Source organism: Vanacampus margaritifer, chromosome 10 (genome assembly GCF_051991255.1).
Source record: "Vanacampus margaritifer isolate UIUO_Vmar chromosome 10, RoL_Vmar_1.0, whole genome shotgun sequence".
NCBI classification, from domain to species: domain Eukaryota; kingdom Metazoa; phylum Chordata; class Actinopteri; order Syngnathiformes; family Syngnathidae; genus Vanacampus; species Vanacampus margaritifer.
This window is the reverse complement of record NC_135441.1, coordinates 25,231,381-25,246,621: the sequence shown is the minus strand read 5'-3', so window position 1 is coordinate 25,246,621 and position 15,241 is coordinate 25,231,381. Positions and strand designations below refer to the sequence as shown.

Genomic DNA, 15,241 nt, shown 5'->3' with positions numbered 1-15,241 from the left:
CCACTGCTTTGTGGGATAATAACCAGTAAACCATCTGGAAGTGATGTCATGTCTTCTTTTCTTTTTTTTTGTTGCCAGCAGCTACATCTGCTTGTTCTCCACCCAATATGCCCTTCTTGCTCGTGTTGTTGTGGATACCGACCGAGTTAACAGCACTTTGCATACCATTGGCCGCGTCACTCAAGAAGGACAAAACCTGGAAAATTGTTTTCAAAAGAAGGAACAGCATCAAAGAGGGCCATGAAGAGTCGAGGATATCGATTTGGGTAGTAACAAAGTAACAGACTTTGCCCAAAATGTCCGGCTTCCTATTCAGTTCCGGACATGGGTCCTTGTGACTTTCTCATGTGCCCTATTAACTAATTCAAAGCCCCAAAACGTATAAATCTTTTTTTTTAATACTTTGTCCTCCACTACCCAAAACGTATTTGTTTTGTTTTTTATGTTTTTTTTAAGCTAGGAGTATACAGAAGGCTTTGATACAGCTTCTGACATAAAGAGGTTGCTTAAAGCAATGGTAATTATTACAAAAAATGGCCAGCAGGTGGCAGCAGAGTATAAGAGATCAGCCAGGGAATGTTGCAACAAGCTCTTTTTCCCAGTGTTTTCAACAGGTTTGTGAATAATGATGAAATTTTAGCGTAAATAAAAAAACTGTAAATAAACTTTTCCAAAATTTCAACATCATTTCTTAATTTTTATTTTTTTTTTTAAAGTCTAGGGAGTTTCCAATGTCTGAAACATTTTTATTAAGTGTAAATTTAAATACATCCATAAATGTGCAACGTTTGCAAGCTTTCACCGCTCAGTGATATACAAGCTTTATCGGCCTTCAGATTCCTAAAAAAGCAGATGCCGATATTTAGCATTTTGACAAATATCGGCACCGATAATCGGTCTATCTCTAATTCTGGGCATGGATCCTTGAGACTTTTTGTGCGTCCACCCAATTCAATATTGATCAGTGAAACTGATTAGTTTTTAAACTATCAACGGCCGTGACAAATGACTCGTTCCAACCAAAATGGATGACTTGCAAGCTAAATTCCAAATTTCCGGGAGGTGTGACTGATTGAATTTTGAGGTCATTTTGGAGAGCCGTCAAATACTTGACTATTTTCTCTCCTGGCTTTGATTTTGATGGATCTCTCCCTCGTTTCCGTCCTCCTTTGCATCCCCTCATTCGTCACGTCTGTCACTTTCCGGTCTTCGGAACATTTTCTGTTTTACTCCTGCTGTTTTTTTGTTTTGTTTATGTGGACTCTTTTCCCTTCCTTCTCATCTCTCAGGCAGACCTCAACTCCACTGCTGGCGAGTTCATCCCGGGATAAAACTCTACTCCCGCGCGCACGCACACACGCACGCCGTGTGTTCATTGAATCAAAGTAGTAGGCGTGACGGTGCCCGGGGACAGATGGAGAACGGTGACAAAGAGAAGAAGAAGAAACAAAGATCTTCTCTGATGCAGGACGAGAATGATGGACGTCACATGACATTCCATGTGAATTCTTTCGGGTTGACACTTGACTTCTCTTTTCTGACCTAGTTGCGTTTCGCCCTTCAGTTTCGCCTTGATGACTTTTGCAGCTGATTGTTGCTGAATTTCAACACATGCCATCTGTTTTCAATCATCACGTAAACAATGCGAGCATACCACATAGACACAACGAGCACCACTGTGAACATTAGAAATAAACAGAACTAGAAATAATCCACAAAATGAAAAAAAAAATATCCACAGAGCTCTTGGTCACGCACACATTTTTATGTGTTATGATTAACATGATCGCTCCGTGCAGCAGTTAGTCATTATGACCACCATCTTAGTAGAAGTAAACAGAAAGACTAAAAATAAACCACAAAAACCATCCTTGAAGCACTCAGTTAAGGTCTCGCATTATGTGTCATAATGAACGCCGCCTCCTTGCGGTAGCTCCTCTTGCCAATTAGTTATGATAACTACTACCTTACTGCACAATAGAAATAAACCGAAAGACCTGCAATAAGACAAAATGGAAAAAAAACTGCTGTGTTTCAGAAGGTCTTCCAAGTTACACATTAATGAATGTGATTGCTCCTCTTGCCAGTAATTGGGACGGGGATTCCAGGTCCAGAACGTAAAAACCCTGCCACAGATTGATTTCAATCCGTGTATCATTCGTTCAGTCGTTTTTCCAAACTAAACGGGAAGTAAAAAAAAAAAAAAGACTTGTTTTCTCAATATTCATTCCAAAAACCAAAATGAAGAAAACGGAGACAGACTCAATTTCCAATTTTGTGCACAAATGGAAAAAACAGACAACGGGTGATTTGGACGTTTTATCCAGTTTGGATATTTTTTTATGGAGGACCAAAACTGCCAAAATGAAAAAATAAATAAATGACTAAAAGTCCAAATAAATATATAAATAGAATTAAATATCAATCATTAAATACATTTGTGCACAAAATCGGAAAACGAGTCGTTCTCCGTTTTCTTCATTTTGGTTTTTAGAATGAATATTGAGAAAACAACTTTTTTTGTTTTTTGTACTTCCCGTTTTGTTTGGAAAAACGACTCAACGAATGATACACGGATCGTCTCCCTCTACCTGGTGAGTAGGAGCACCTGCGGCTAAAGCCAAACTTTGGACTTTCTGGACCTGGATTATCTCTCTGATGTTGATATGTACCAGCTTGCAAAATCCAAATAAGGACAACAACAAGAAATAATTCACAAAATAAGTTTGAAAAATGTCCACGGCACACTTGCTGGAACTCAAAAGTTCTTCTACAACATCCAACGTCCATTTTTTGTGTTGTCTCCACAGAGCGCAGTAAACAAGTCTGTCAGTATCCGCGTATAATTGCATGTTACACTCAGAGAGAGCTTCTATTCTTACTATTGCGCTCGTGTGTGTGTGTGAGGACAAGAGGCTGAACGGAACCGACGCTGCTCTCAAAACACTCGGGATTTTGGGCTTTTGGATGACATTTTCAGGATGAACCTAAAAGCTCGATAACCTATACAGACCAATTTTGACCTTGCCTAAACTTCTGATTGTGCGGAGCTATTTGGTGTCCAATGGCGAGCCATCTCTGTGTAAGGCCAATTTAACACCTGAGAGTGTTAAAATCTGTAATATTGAAAGCTTACTTTCTACCAAGTACATTTGACATCACACCAGACAACGATGTCATCTAATTTTCTAACCGCGGGATGCCGAGTCTTTCCAGCAGCTTCTGGAATGGAAAATGTGGCGTAATGGTTGCGTTTGGACACATGAAAGACTGGGTTGGGTTTCAAGATGGCGCAATTATTTGGGTTCAACTTGAGGTGAGGTGTGTCTAGTCGCCTCCTGGTTGTGTGTCATTAAAACCAGGATGGAACAGCAGCCTGAAGCATTTCCTCCCTTTGCGGTCGCTGCCACAGCATCGTGATATCATCGGATTCAATCAAGTCCGATTTAGGACTTCTCGTGCGTGTGCTGTTAGGTTGGATTTACACTGCGTGGTTTAGATGACACGCTGTGGATGTGTGTGATGGAAAAAAAGATCAAATGAATCAAAAATGCGGATTTGTGGTAGGAATAGACCGATTATCGGCGCCGATATTCAGCATTTTGACGAATATCGGCATCGGCCATTTTGAAGAATCATACGCCCACTAATAGATCATTTTCAAAAAGTCATGGCACTAATTCATTACATTTTCAGAGATGCTGCTGGCCCTGCACCTTCTGTTTTTGTTTGGAATTAAAACTAAGATAAGTCAAATTTCAATACTGTACTTTACTTCAGATTAGGGCTGGGTTTTAAAAATCGATTTTTCTTTTCAAGCGTGATATTAGCGATTATTTTAATATCTCTTTTTTTTCCCATGAATTAAACAAAACAGAATTTTAAAGGCCAATTTTTTTTAGTATCTTACTGTTTTCTTGAAATGTATTGTTTACGTGAATTAAAAAATATTTTCTTATATTTTTGAAAGACCTGACTTATCGCACTTTATGAGAATTCAGAATCATTTTTGATTGGAGTTCAGAGGTAAAAATAAATAAATACTCCGAAAAACAGAAGCTGGTGATCTGTTTTTCGCGAGAATTTTTATTTTTTAAATATTTTTTTCCCAGTTTTCCTGAATATTTTTTTTCTGTTTCTAGTTTTTATCCCCAGTTTTTCAGCATTTTTGTTCTTGTTTTTCAGATTTAAAAAAAAAACACTGAAAGAATTATTCAGAAAAACAGACAAAAAAACAAAGCCCCCCCCCCCCCCAAATTTGAAAAACAGTTTTTTTTTTTCTTCAAGTGAATGCAATACGCTTCTGTAAATTACCGATGCTGTGCTTTTTTTTTAAAACTTTTTTTTGAGAATTGAATCAATGCTAAGTCTTTTATTTCATTCAAGTGTCTTTACTTCTCCTTGTAAGTACAACGTGTGAGTACTTTAGTCACCTCTGCTCTTTTGTTTAATTTGCGGCACCTTCCTCCATTGTGTGGCCTGGTGTGAGCTCGCCCACCAGTCGCGGCTGTCGGAGAATGTAGGTCAGGCACTACAAAAAAAGGAGGTTACGGCGCGTCCGTATTCAGACGGCCTGCTGTAACCCCCGCAGGTCAACACACATTAACCTCTTTTGTGTGTACAAATTTGTTTGAGACCGTACCTTAAATAAAAGTTAATAACGTGGACAAGACAAGGTCATGCGCATCAACAATGGGATGGATTGTGGAATTGTGCTGGATGGGGACAATGGATAAATTGCAGGAATAGGGACAAAATAGATGATAGCGTATATATATTTTTAGACTCAAATTGTTGGTTTGTGGTAGAGCTAGGCAACATGGCCAAAATAAAAAAATAAAAAATGTCAGTCATTCAGGACGATTACAATTTTAATTGACCTTTATCTGATAAACCCACAAACATTTATTTAAAGTAGGAGTGTCAAAATTATTGCTTTAACTTTGAGTTAATTTAAATGAATAATGCATTTTAACTCAATTTTATGAATTATAAATTATCAATGACTAAAAGGTGCAGCCACATTTCTATTAGTTTAAAAAAAAAAATCCCCAGTTTTATGTTAACAAGAGCATGAAAACATTTTGCCGTGCATTTACAACGGATAAAATTTTTTGCAATCAACTGTGAGTTAAATACTGAAGTCATGCAATTAATTACAATAAAAAAAAAATCATCGCCTGATACCTTTAATTTAAAGGTTCGGTTTATTCAAAAATAATTCCTGTGCAAATTGTTCAGACAATAACGTATACTGATTCTCAGTTTTAACAAACTCGATTTCACGAATCTGCAAATTTTCAACAATTTGATTTTAAAAATGATGATTAATCAAATTAATTTGATTTATTGCCCAGCCCTAGTTTGTGAATAGCAAGTAGAGACTTTCTTACAAAGCTTTGAATTATTATTATTATTTTTTTATGACTCTTTTGACACAAATTTATAAACCAAGAGGCCGGGAAACAAGAACCGGCATTTTACGTACAGTTTTCCGCTAGCCACTAAGAGAACTGCGAGATGAAAGTTAGCTCCCATAAGGTCTGTTTTTACCTTCTTTTATATTCTACGAGCCTTTGGGGTACCAAGCTAATCTGCGGCGACACCTCGTCAACAGCGGCCAACCGATGACGACGGACATGAGTCATCGGAAATGGCAGCTCATGAAAACTCAACCTTTCCCGTCTGTAACTTGGTGGGCTCGATATTTTATTGATCCTGAAGGAAATGCTTGGATTGTGTAGAACAATATGGCAAACCAACATTTTTTTTTCTTTTTTTCAGCTGACATGGAGCTAGCTAGCTAATCGCAAAGTACATATCGACAACAACCATTCACACTCACATTCATTCCGACGCTCAATTTCGAGTCTTCGATAAAGCTAACATACTTCATAGCTGACTATTACATAACGACTCTTGTTGCTTCCATGTGTTTATTGTCTTTCAAAAAAAATGGATGCATCATCTTTCCACATTTCTCACGGACTAATTGGCTGCTCTTGAACGCAATGAACCGTCAAGATGGAGTATATAACCTTTGGCAAGTAGCGTATATCAACGATAACCACGCTGGGAATAAGGCAATTAAATTATTCTCAAAATTGATTTTACTGACTTGAAGCAAAAAGCAGGAGCTGCCAGTTTAATCATTCCTCAACCAATCAATAACCTCTTGGTAGCTGTCCAAATGTGTTCAGTCAGACGCCACCCCCACCGCACCGCACTACAACCACACACACAAAGACTCACTCGATTGGACAAAATGGAGGATAATTCATCCTTTGTGTCCCCTGCAGACCAAATTGAGGACTTATCAAGCTCCCGTTCGAGATTGTTAACAAAGAGGCTTAGGACTTCCACACAAGAAATTTATCGGAAAGGTCTCCAAACACAAAGGCGTCCAGATCCGACATTTAACGACAATGAAATACAGCAGAAGATGAGTTGTGAAAATAGTCTCTGTCGTTTGCATGCTTTGTGTTGGTTCATATATATATTTTTTTTAATCTGAAGTGCAACACACCAATGCCGCTACGACAACACTAGAATATTCCGTCAGTAACTGAGCGGGCGTGTCTTTTTCATTCATCTCTCTCATTAAAACAATGCTAGGGGGGATGGAGGTGCAGTGGGAGTGTGTGTGTGTGGGGGGGGGGGGCGTTGGCAGCTTCCAGGTGCAGCCATCAGAGCCATCCTGGCCTAATGGCGTTCTCCGATCAATTACCGCTCAGCCGGGGCGAGGCGTCTATACATATTTCATGACGAGCAGCCGGAACCTCTCACCTTCTTATGCCGGCACCAACCCCCCCGCTTATTCAAGCCGCACCCTAGCCAACCCCCCCCCCCCCCCCAAGTCAACCGTACCAGCGTGGGCCCCTCCCCCACTTTTCTACCTCGGGGGGCGTGGATGAAAGGAAGGTTCGACTTGTTAATATGCCGGCCGCATGAAGGTGGGGTTCACCCGCAGCTGTTTTTGCATTGTCTGAATGGGAGCTGTAACTGTGGATATATATATATATATATATATATATATATATATATATATTAGACCATCTGTGATTAGCATCTGAGGTGCTTTAATGCTGACTCATTCAATTTCAGGAAGCTCTTGATGTTTTACAATTTTGACCTAGGTGTCAAATGCAAATCCAGAAAGTAAAAACCCTGCCACAGTTTGGCTTTAGCCCATGATGCTATCTAGCTAGCTGGCTAGCTCCCTAGCAGGCCAAACGAGCACCATGGGAGCTAGCTAGGGAGCTAGCTAGCTAGCACATAGGGCTAAAGCCAAACTGTGGCAGGGTTTTTCCTTTCTGGACCTGGATTTGCCACCTGTGAATTTTGAAATCAGCAATTTCAAAGGATTTTAAGACTTATTGTGGTCTTGTGGTTTATTTGTGTGTGTGAGGAAAAAAAAAATCTGAACTGTATCACTTGAAGCTTGCAGTGTAAATCCTCACAGCACAATGACAACAAAAGATGTTGCTAATCAATTTGGCCATAAACGATCACATTGCGTGCTAAACAACCGACTGCATTTTTAATACGAATCAGCGTTGACAGCGGCAACAAATAACACTTCAAACGCGGCAAACAGGAAATGTGAGCGCTCAGTGCCTCTCATCAGTGCAACAATAAAAGCTAAGTGGGGATATGTGCAGACAAATGTCCAGCTGTTGGCATAATGCATGTGTGTGTGTACAAGTCCCAGAGAAGAGGTTGGTGGGAAAATCTTGTGTTTATCCGCCATGCAGACAAAAGTGTCAGCAGCTGTAGCGCTCGGCATTCGCCACGGACTTCACACACCTCCACACAAACACGCAGCTGTACTGTGCAGCTGCGTGAAAAATCCATTAGTAGTTGATGTCCAGCCACAAAAAATGCTGAGATTTAACTATGTATGTACACAAGATGGCGACAAAACACTACAGGAAGCTCCTCAACTCACTTCAACATAGTTCCTTGGCACCAACGATGTCACATGATGACGCCAAAGCACTACATACATGACCCTTTTTACCTCACTTTCGCATAGTTCCTTGACAACAAGTATGGAGGACCAAAACTGCCCAAATTTTTTTTTAAAAAAGACTAAAGTGAAAATAAAAAACCGATATAAAAAATATAATTCCAAAATTCAATACAAAAAAATATATGAATGTAAATAAAAACTTTTATAAATATATATAATAAATATATAAATAAATAAATTTATATACATCTCCCTAAATAAATAAAGTTAAAAAAAAAAAAACGAGACTATAATAAATAAATAGAATTAAATATCAATCAATAAATAAAAATGTTCTGCTTATTTCATACTGCAGACGCTCTGTCAGGTCGAAATGTTATTTATTCAGACATTTATTTTTATATTTACTTTTTAAAAAAATATATATATATATATATATATATATATATATATATATATATATATAGTTTCTTTGCACCAAGATGGCGCCAAAGCACTACTTGAAGCTCCTCAACGCACTACAACACAGCATTATCTACTTTAAAAGAAGCTACTACTAACGTGTGTGTGTTTACAGTAGTTGTTGTGGCAGGTGGCGTGACTCAGGCTTGAAGCATCTGCCGCCACGCGGGCGCCAAAATGCGAGCGGCCGTGGCGAATAACGAGACGCGGCGGGAGGGGCGTCGTTCTTCCATTTACCGGCAAATTAACTCCTCGACCCTCACCTGATGTCGGTAGCTTCCGGTGCGATGACTCGGCAGCTTTACCCCCCGCAAATGTAGCATCTCGTCGCGCCCCTCTGGATGCCTCATTAGGTACACCTGCAGCATCTAATGAGCAACACATGCACTTGTCATAAGCAAAATATTTCAAACAGCTTCAGGTTTTGACGCATTGCGTTTCAACACTGCTGCAAACCACCTGAAATCGTGGTCAGGGTTCAACTCTCGGCCAGTCCCAATCTCAGATAAAAAAAATAAAAACAGGCATCAGGAAGCGCATCAAGAGTAAAAACGTAGCTACGTAGGTAATAATGGCTAAAAGTGTCATGTTGAGTAAAGTTTTGATTTGGCTCCATTTCTATACGGTCTTCGTAGTCGGCTGTCGGCGAGAACGTGCGAAGGTCAGACGAGCGCTGCAGTCTCCTCATCCATCATGTAAGCGCTCATGTCAGTTCCTCATTATGGCGACACGCTGTTTTCGCCGTACAACACAATTATCCGGCCTACACAAAAGGTTAGCCGGATCGAGGGCTAACAAAGTCGCTTTTGCATAATCGGTTCCCCCCTTTTTGACCTGCAATTAATATCTCATCTGCCAAATGGTTTGCTAAAGAGACGACAGAGAGCGCAAAAGGGAAGCACCAGATGCTAGTAAACGTTAATGAAGGGGTGGCATTCATTGCGTTATCAAGAGTCCTGTAACATTTGGTGCATTCATTTCACATTGTTTCTCTCTGTACATTTCGTTAGTTAATAAATAATAAAAAATAAATAGTTAATATAATGAAAATTAAAAAAAAAAATTGAGAGATGTAATTAATTTATTATTGAAGTTAACTATGAATAAAAACACAAGTGTATCTATAGAATGAGTAAATCCATAAATAAAATACAAGTAAATACAATAATGCACATTTAAAAGTTCAAAATTTAATTGGTCAATTAAATATAATACATATAATTCAAATAAGCATGATTATTATTAAAAAAAAAATTAAAAAAATACAGTACATTACGATTATCGGGGGTTAATTAATCAGAATTGAATTCAGCTTGATTTTTTATGTTACTGTTAAAATAAATTATTACATAACATGTAAATATAAGAATAAAAAAAAGACACATTTTACATTTTTTGTTTACTGGCTAGACAAAATTAAAATTAGCATTAATTAACATTTTAATATTAAAAGTACACAACTACACAATATTAGTCAAAAATAAACCGTTTCGGCTTATTATGATTATATTAAAAAGTTGGTAAATATATTATAACATGAATTATAAATAGTTTAAAAAAAACATTAACTGCACAAGTGCACATATTGAATTATTTTATTTCTAAAAATTAGCTATATTAATAAAATAAAATAAAAAATGTTAAACAAACAATTTTATATATACATTATTTTAATTAATTGGTTCACCAAATACAATAAAATGTGTTAAGTAAAATGAGTGTGACATTATTTTATTATTCAATTTCATTGTGCCTCGATAGAGAGCAGCTAATAGCTAGTTTTGCAAAAAAAGAATAACTCATTGAACATTTAGACAAGTTTACACAAGGTTAAATAAATTGAGGTCGCCTGCAAAGATTAGAGCGCACATTAGGTTCATCCTAAAACTTCACCCCAAAGCTCGATTATCCTTATGAACTGAAATGCTGGAAAACAAGTTGATTCCGAGCATCCCAATTTATGCAGCACAAACAACAACATGACTAAGTAGCAGCAGCAACTCCTACAATTAGTATGCTAGAAAAACATGACTGAACTGGCTCGGGGGGGCTAACGGCAACCTTGCCAGACTTTAAAAAAAAAAAAAATTAATGACAGTATTATTTATTATTTACGGTGAAGGGAGGCAAGCGGGAGGTTATTCTTGCCATATTTGCCCAAGCTGCTTCTAATTAGCCGGCGCAAAAGACACCCGCCGCCCCGACACGTCCGAGCGTAAGGGAAACTTTTGGCCGCCATGAAAAGCATTCCATTACTATCAGTGTGCGGAGCCAACATGTAGGAGGATACGGGTTGAGGGTGCAGGGTGTGGTGTGCACAAGTGATTTAAAAAAACGTCTTCTTTAGAAGGCTGCCGTGACCTTTAAAAAAAAGCCTTTTGGAACATGTACGGTACCTACATACGGATTATTAACTCTTTGACTGCCAAAAACGTTAAATAACGTTTAGTAAAATCCTATGGAGGAGTGCCAAAGACGTTAAAAGACGTTTGTTTCCAAACAGAGGTGAAACTAACCATTTTCTATTATTGATTACTGAAAAACGGAATAAGGTAGAAACTAACTTTTTTTTTCTGATGGAAGATGAGAGTCCAATCTTTCATTTGGTAGTATGTGTGTTTCCATAGTCCAAACACATAATTTTCTGTGGACCTTGAAAGATCAGTCAAAATGCTTAAATCGGCTGGCACCCACGGCATCCCTTTTCTGAAAATGTCTGGTCAGTCAAAGAGTTAACATCTAAACCAATTTTTAATATATGAGAGATCTGCACATCACATGGTAAAAAAAATCAAATAATTAAAAAAAAAAAATGTGTCAAGTGTGTCCTTCCAGCTCTTATCGTACGTTTTATGATACCCCTCTATACACCAATACTATAAGTTGTCATCTTAGTCAACTTAAATTTAGTAGCACCGGAAAAAAACAAAACTCTAATAATGATATTATAGGAAAACGTACATTATTTTTCATGGAGCAGCATTTTAATTCTTATGTCATACAAGGTTCCACTACCTGAAATATATATATATATATATATTTTTTAAAGGATGTTCTGATTGTACGAGCTGCCACAATGTCAGGCTGCTGACAGGCATGATTGGCGTGATTGGCGCATGCGGCCCCCAGCGCCAACCCGTCAAGAAGGGGTGTCGACTGACAATAGCAGAAAGGGGGAAAAAAAATAAAAGAGCTTGCGGACAAGTGCGGCGCTCTTTCACTGTCCTTCTCCATTACGGTGTGGCAGCGCTCCAAATACACAAAGGCCGGCTGCAGTTAAGTAGGATGTCAAGACAAAAACGTGCCAGGCTGTATCGCATTGCATCATTTCACTTCATTGGCGCCGACATGAAATATTTGCAGGTAAAATGTTGGAGAGTCACAACAATTGTGACATTGATAAACCTTTCTCTTTGGTGCTTGAGCAGTAGCAATTACAATTTTCTTTAAAAAACAAAAACAAAAAAACCCACAGAGATTCGTTTTAATATTGTTTAAAAATAGAAGGCGAAATCAACTTTTCTGGAATGATATGCAGTGTCTGAGGTCAAAGTTTTCTTTTCGGCACTCGAGCAGCCACAACTGTCGCACTGTTTTCTACATAAAGGCAAAGATTCATGTTGTTTCAAATATTCCCATCTTAACTCATTCACTCCCAGCCATTCACTGAAGCAACCCGCTTCACTCCCAGCTGTTTTATTTAATTTTGACTGATTTTGCAAGGTCCGCAGAATATTGTGTTCTATTGCTATAAAAACATGGAACATACCAAGTGAAATATTAGAGTCTCTTCTTTCATCAGGAAAAAAAGCATGTTTGTATTTGTTAGAGATAGACCGATATGCTTTTTCCAGGGCCGATACCGATTATCGGTAGTCAGGGAGGCCGATAACCAATATTTGAAGCCGATATACAGCTAACTTTTAGCTCGCGGGCTAACCATTCACCCACACGCTAACCCCGGGATAACTCCCAAATAGCCGCAAAAAAAATGGCTACTAGGTTAGCCCGCAAGCTAAACGTTAGCTCACGGGCTAACCCAATAGCTGTTAATTTGCGAGCTAGCCGGTTAGCTTGCGGGCTAATAGTCGCTAATTCGCTAACAGTTAGCACTGGTTACTGGTTGATCTCTTATTATACTCTGCTGCCACCTTTTGGCCGTTTTTTTGTAATATCTACCATTGCTTTAAGCAACCGCTTCATGTCAGAAGATTTGTCAAAGCTTTCTGTATATTCTAGCATAAATAAAACATTTAAAAAAAACAATGTATAAATACTTTTTGGGGAGCGAAAGACAAAGTATTAAAAAGAACATATTTATATGTTTTTGGGTTTGAATGAGTTAATTGATCTGGACTTATGAAGAAGCTGAGATGTGTGTTCTCCCGTGCTGAAGCGGTCTACCCGCTAATTCTTCTACAACCTTAATGCATGAGGTTGAAAACATTTGAAGAACTCGAGATATCCGGAATGATACCAACTATCTGAGATCAATAGTTTTCTTTTCGTCGCTCAAGGAGTCACAACTGTCACAACTTCAGACAAGCAGGAATTCATTTCATGTTTGTAGCTTCAAAAATGAAGACCTGGATTGTTCTGAAGCTATGAGGTAGCCAAGATCAAAGTTTTTTTTAGTCACAACTCCCAAACCACCTTCGTTAAAAACACAGGGATTCATTTGATGTACAACTTTCAATTATAAAGAACTCAATTGTTTTGGAGACACTCATGAGTTGCTTTTCTCAAACCGTTTTCTTCAAAATTTCTTCTCAGAATGTACTAGGTGAAAATGGAGGATTCTGTTATTCTGGACTTTCCTGAAGTAATTTTCTTTTCGTGGCTCGAGCAGTCACAACTGTCAATTTTCTTAACACTCGTTGGCAACGTTCATTTTCATGTCAAAAAAAGACTCTCCTTGTTAATCGATAGTATTTCAGTTCCAAGGTTTTCTTTTTGCCGCTTAAGTTGTCGTAACCTTCAAACTTTCAATCAGCCATTTTCTGACGCTTGTCCTTGTTGAATGGATTTATCTTCAAGTGAGAGTTGAGAAAAACCTTTGACCCAAAGTGTTTGAAGCTTTTTTTTTTTTCTTTTTCTCCGCAACGTCGACGCTTAAAAATAAAAACGTGATTTTTGAAAGCTAGGGCAGCTTTGATCAAACGTCACAACCAAGAAACCTTCTTCCAACTAAGGATGCATCCTGACCATGATCTGTTTAAATGGACTCAAAGATTTTCAAGATTGCAAATCCGCATCAAATTCCCTTTATACGTAATTAACTCTTTGACTGCCAGACGTTTTCAGAAAAGGGATGCCGTGGGTGCCAGGTGATTTAAGCATTTTGACTGATCTTTCAAGGTCCACAGAAAATTATGTGTTTGGACTATGGAAACACACATACTACCAAATGAAAGATTGGACTCTCATCTTTCATCAGAAAAAAAAGTTTGTTTCTACCTTATTCCGTTTTTCAGTAATCAACAATAGAAAATGGTTAGTTTCACCTCTGTTTTGAAACAAACGTCTTTTAACGTCTTTGGCACTCCTCCATAGGATTTTACTAAACGTTATTTAACGTTTTTGGCAGTCAAAGAGTTAAGCTGTCAAAAATGTTGGGCAGGATTGAACACATTGTCTCGTCTCAATCTCTACTGTCTTAATAGACTGCTCGATGCCCTTCATCCGGCGCGCGAGAATCTTCCTGCTGCTACCCGAGCGCTGTAAAACATTTACAATCCTCCGTTGAAGCGGTCGGCGCGTCGGTTCATAATACCGACGTGATGGATGGCGCTCCGTTCGTCTTTGAAGCAAATCGCGCAAAAGCGATCCCGCATACTAATGGGAAGGTTTCATTTGCGTTTGTCAGCGACGTGTCGAGCTTCGTTTGAGGCCGAGCGAAGACGTCAGGTTTTAGAATGCATTCGACTGGATGAAAATGTGCCGTATCGTTTTGCAATAATGGGCAATAATGACATTGACTGGTCAATAAAACTGGCAAAATAAAGCAATTAGTCTTCCTTACTGTAGACATTTTAGGGATAAACCGATTATCAGCCGGGCCGATTATCTGTGCCGATTTTTTAGCATTTTGACGAATATCGGCATCGGCCTTTTTGAAGAATCATACAGCTGATAATATAATGTGTCAACTTCCGAAAAGTATTTATTTAAATTTTTAGGTAACGTTATAAAAGATGCTGCTGACCCTGGGAACTCTCTGCACCTTCTGTTTTTGTTTGAAATTATAACTAAGATAAGTCAAATTTTAATACTTAAAAATATTTAGCAATTTTGGAAAACTGTATTTACTGTAGAAAACAATAGGAAGCTATTTACTTGTTTATGTTTTTATTTAACTTTTGAATACATGCTACTGCCCTTGGGAGATCCCTGAAATTTGATGTCTTTTGACTAAGATTTTTTTTTTTTACTCCAATATTTTATGAATCCTAAAAGTTGCTCAATAAACATATGCTAAACAAAAAAAAAAATTAACAAATTTAAAGCTGGATTTTGTTTTGTTTTTAATTTTGATGCCAATATTTTCCTTTTTAGTGAAAATGAATATCGGCTCCAATTATCGGTTATCGCCGTCCTTGACTACTATTAATCGGCATCGGCCCTGAAATCACCATATCGGACCATCTCTAAAACTTTTAATAGCTCTGATTTGATTCTCTTGTATCATAAATAAAAATCTGACTTCCCCGAATGAACAGTTTTTTTTTTTAAGAACAAAACATTAGGTGCAACGATTAATCACAAATGGACTATCAAATTATTCGATATATAATTTGATAATCTATT

The 15,241-nt window shown here is 38.0% G+C and overlaps 1 long non-coding RNA gene across 1 annotated transcript in view; it reads right to left on the bottom strand.

The window, feature by feature from the left end:
- Positions 1 to 15,241, bottom strand: part of LOC144058843 (uncharacterized) — a 50,413-nt gene that overhangs the window by 32,011 nt on the left and 3,161 nt on the right. The window contains exon 2 of the long non-coding RNA XR_013295496.1: positions 8,698 to 8,802. This is a non-coding gene — a long non-coding RNA (uncharacterized LOC144058843). The remainder of the gene's footprint in view (positions 1 to 8,697; positions 8,803 to 15,241) is intronic.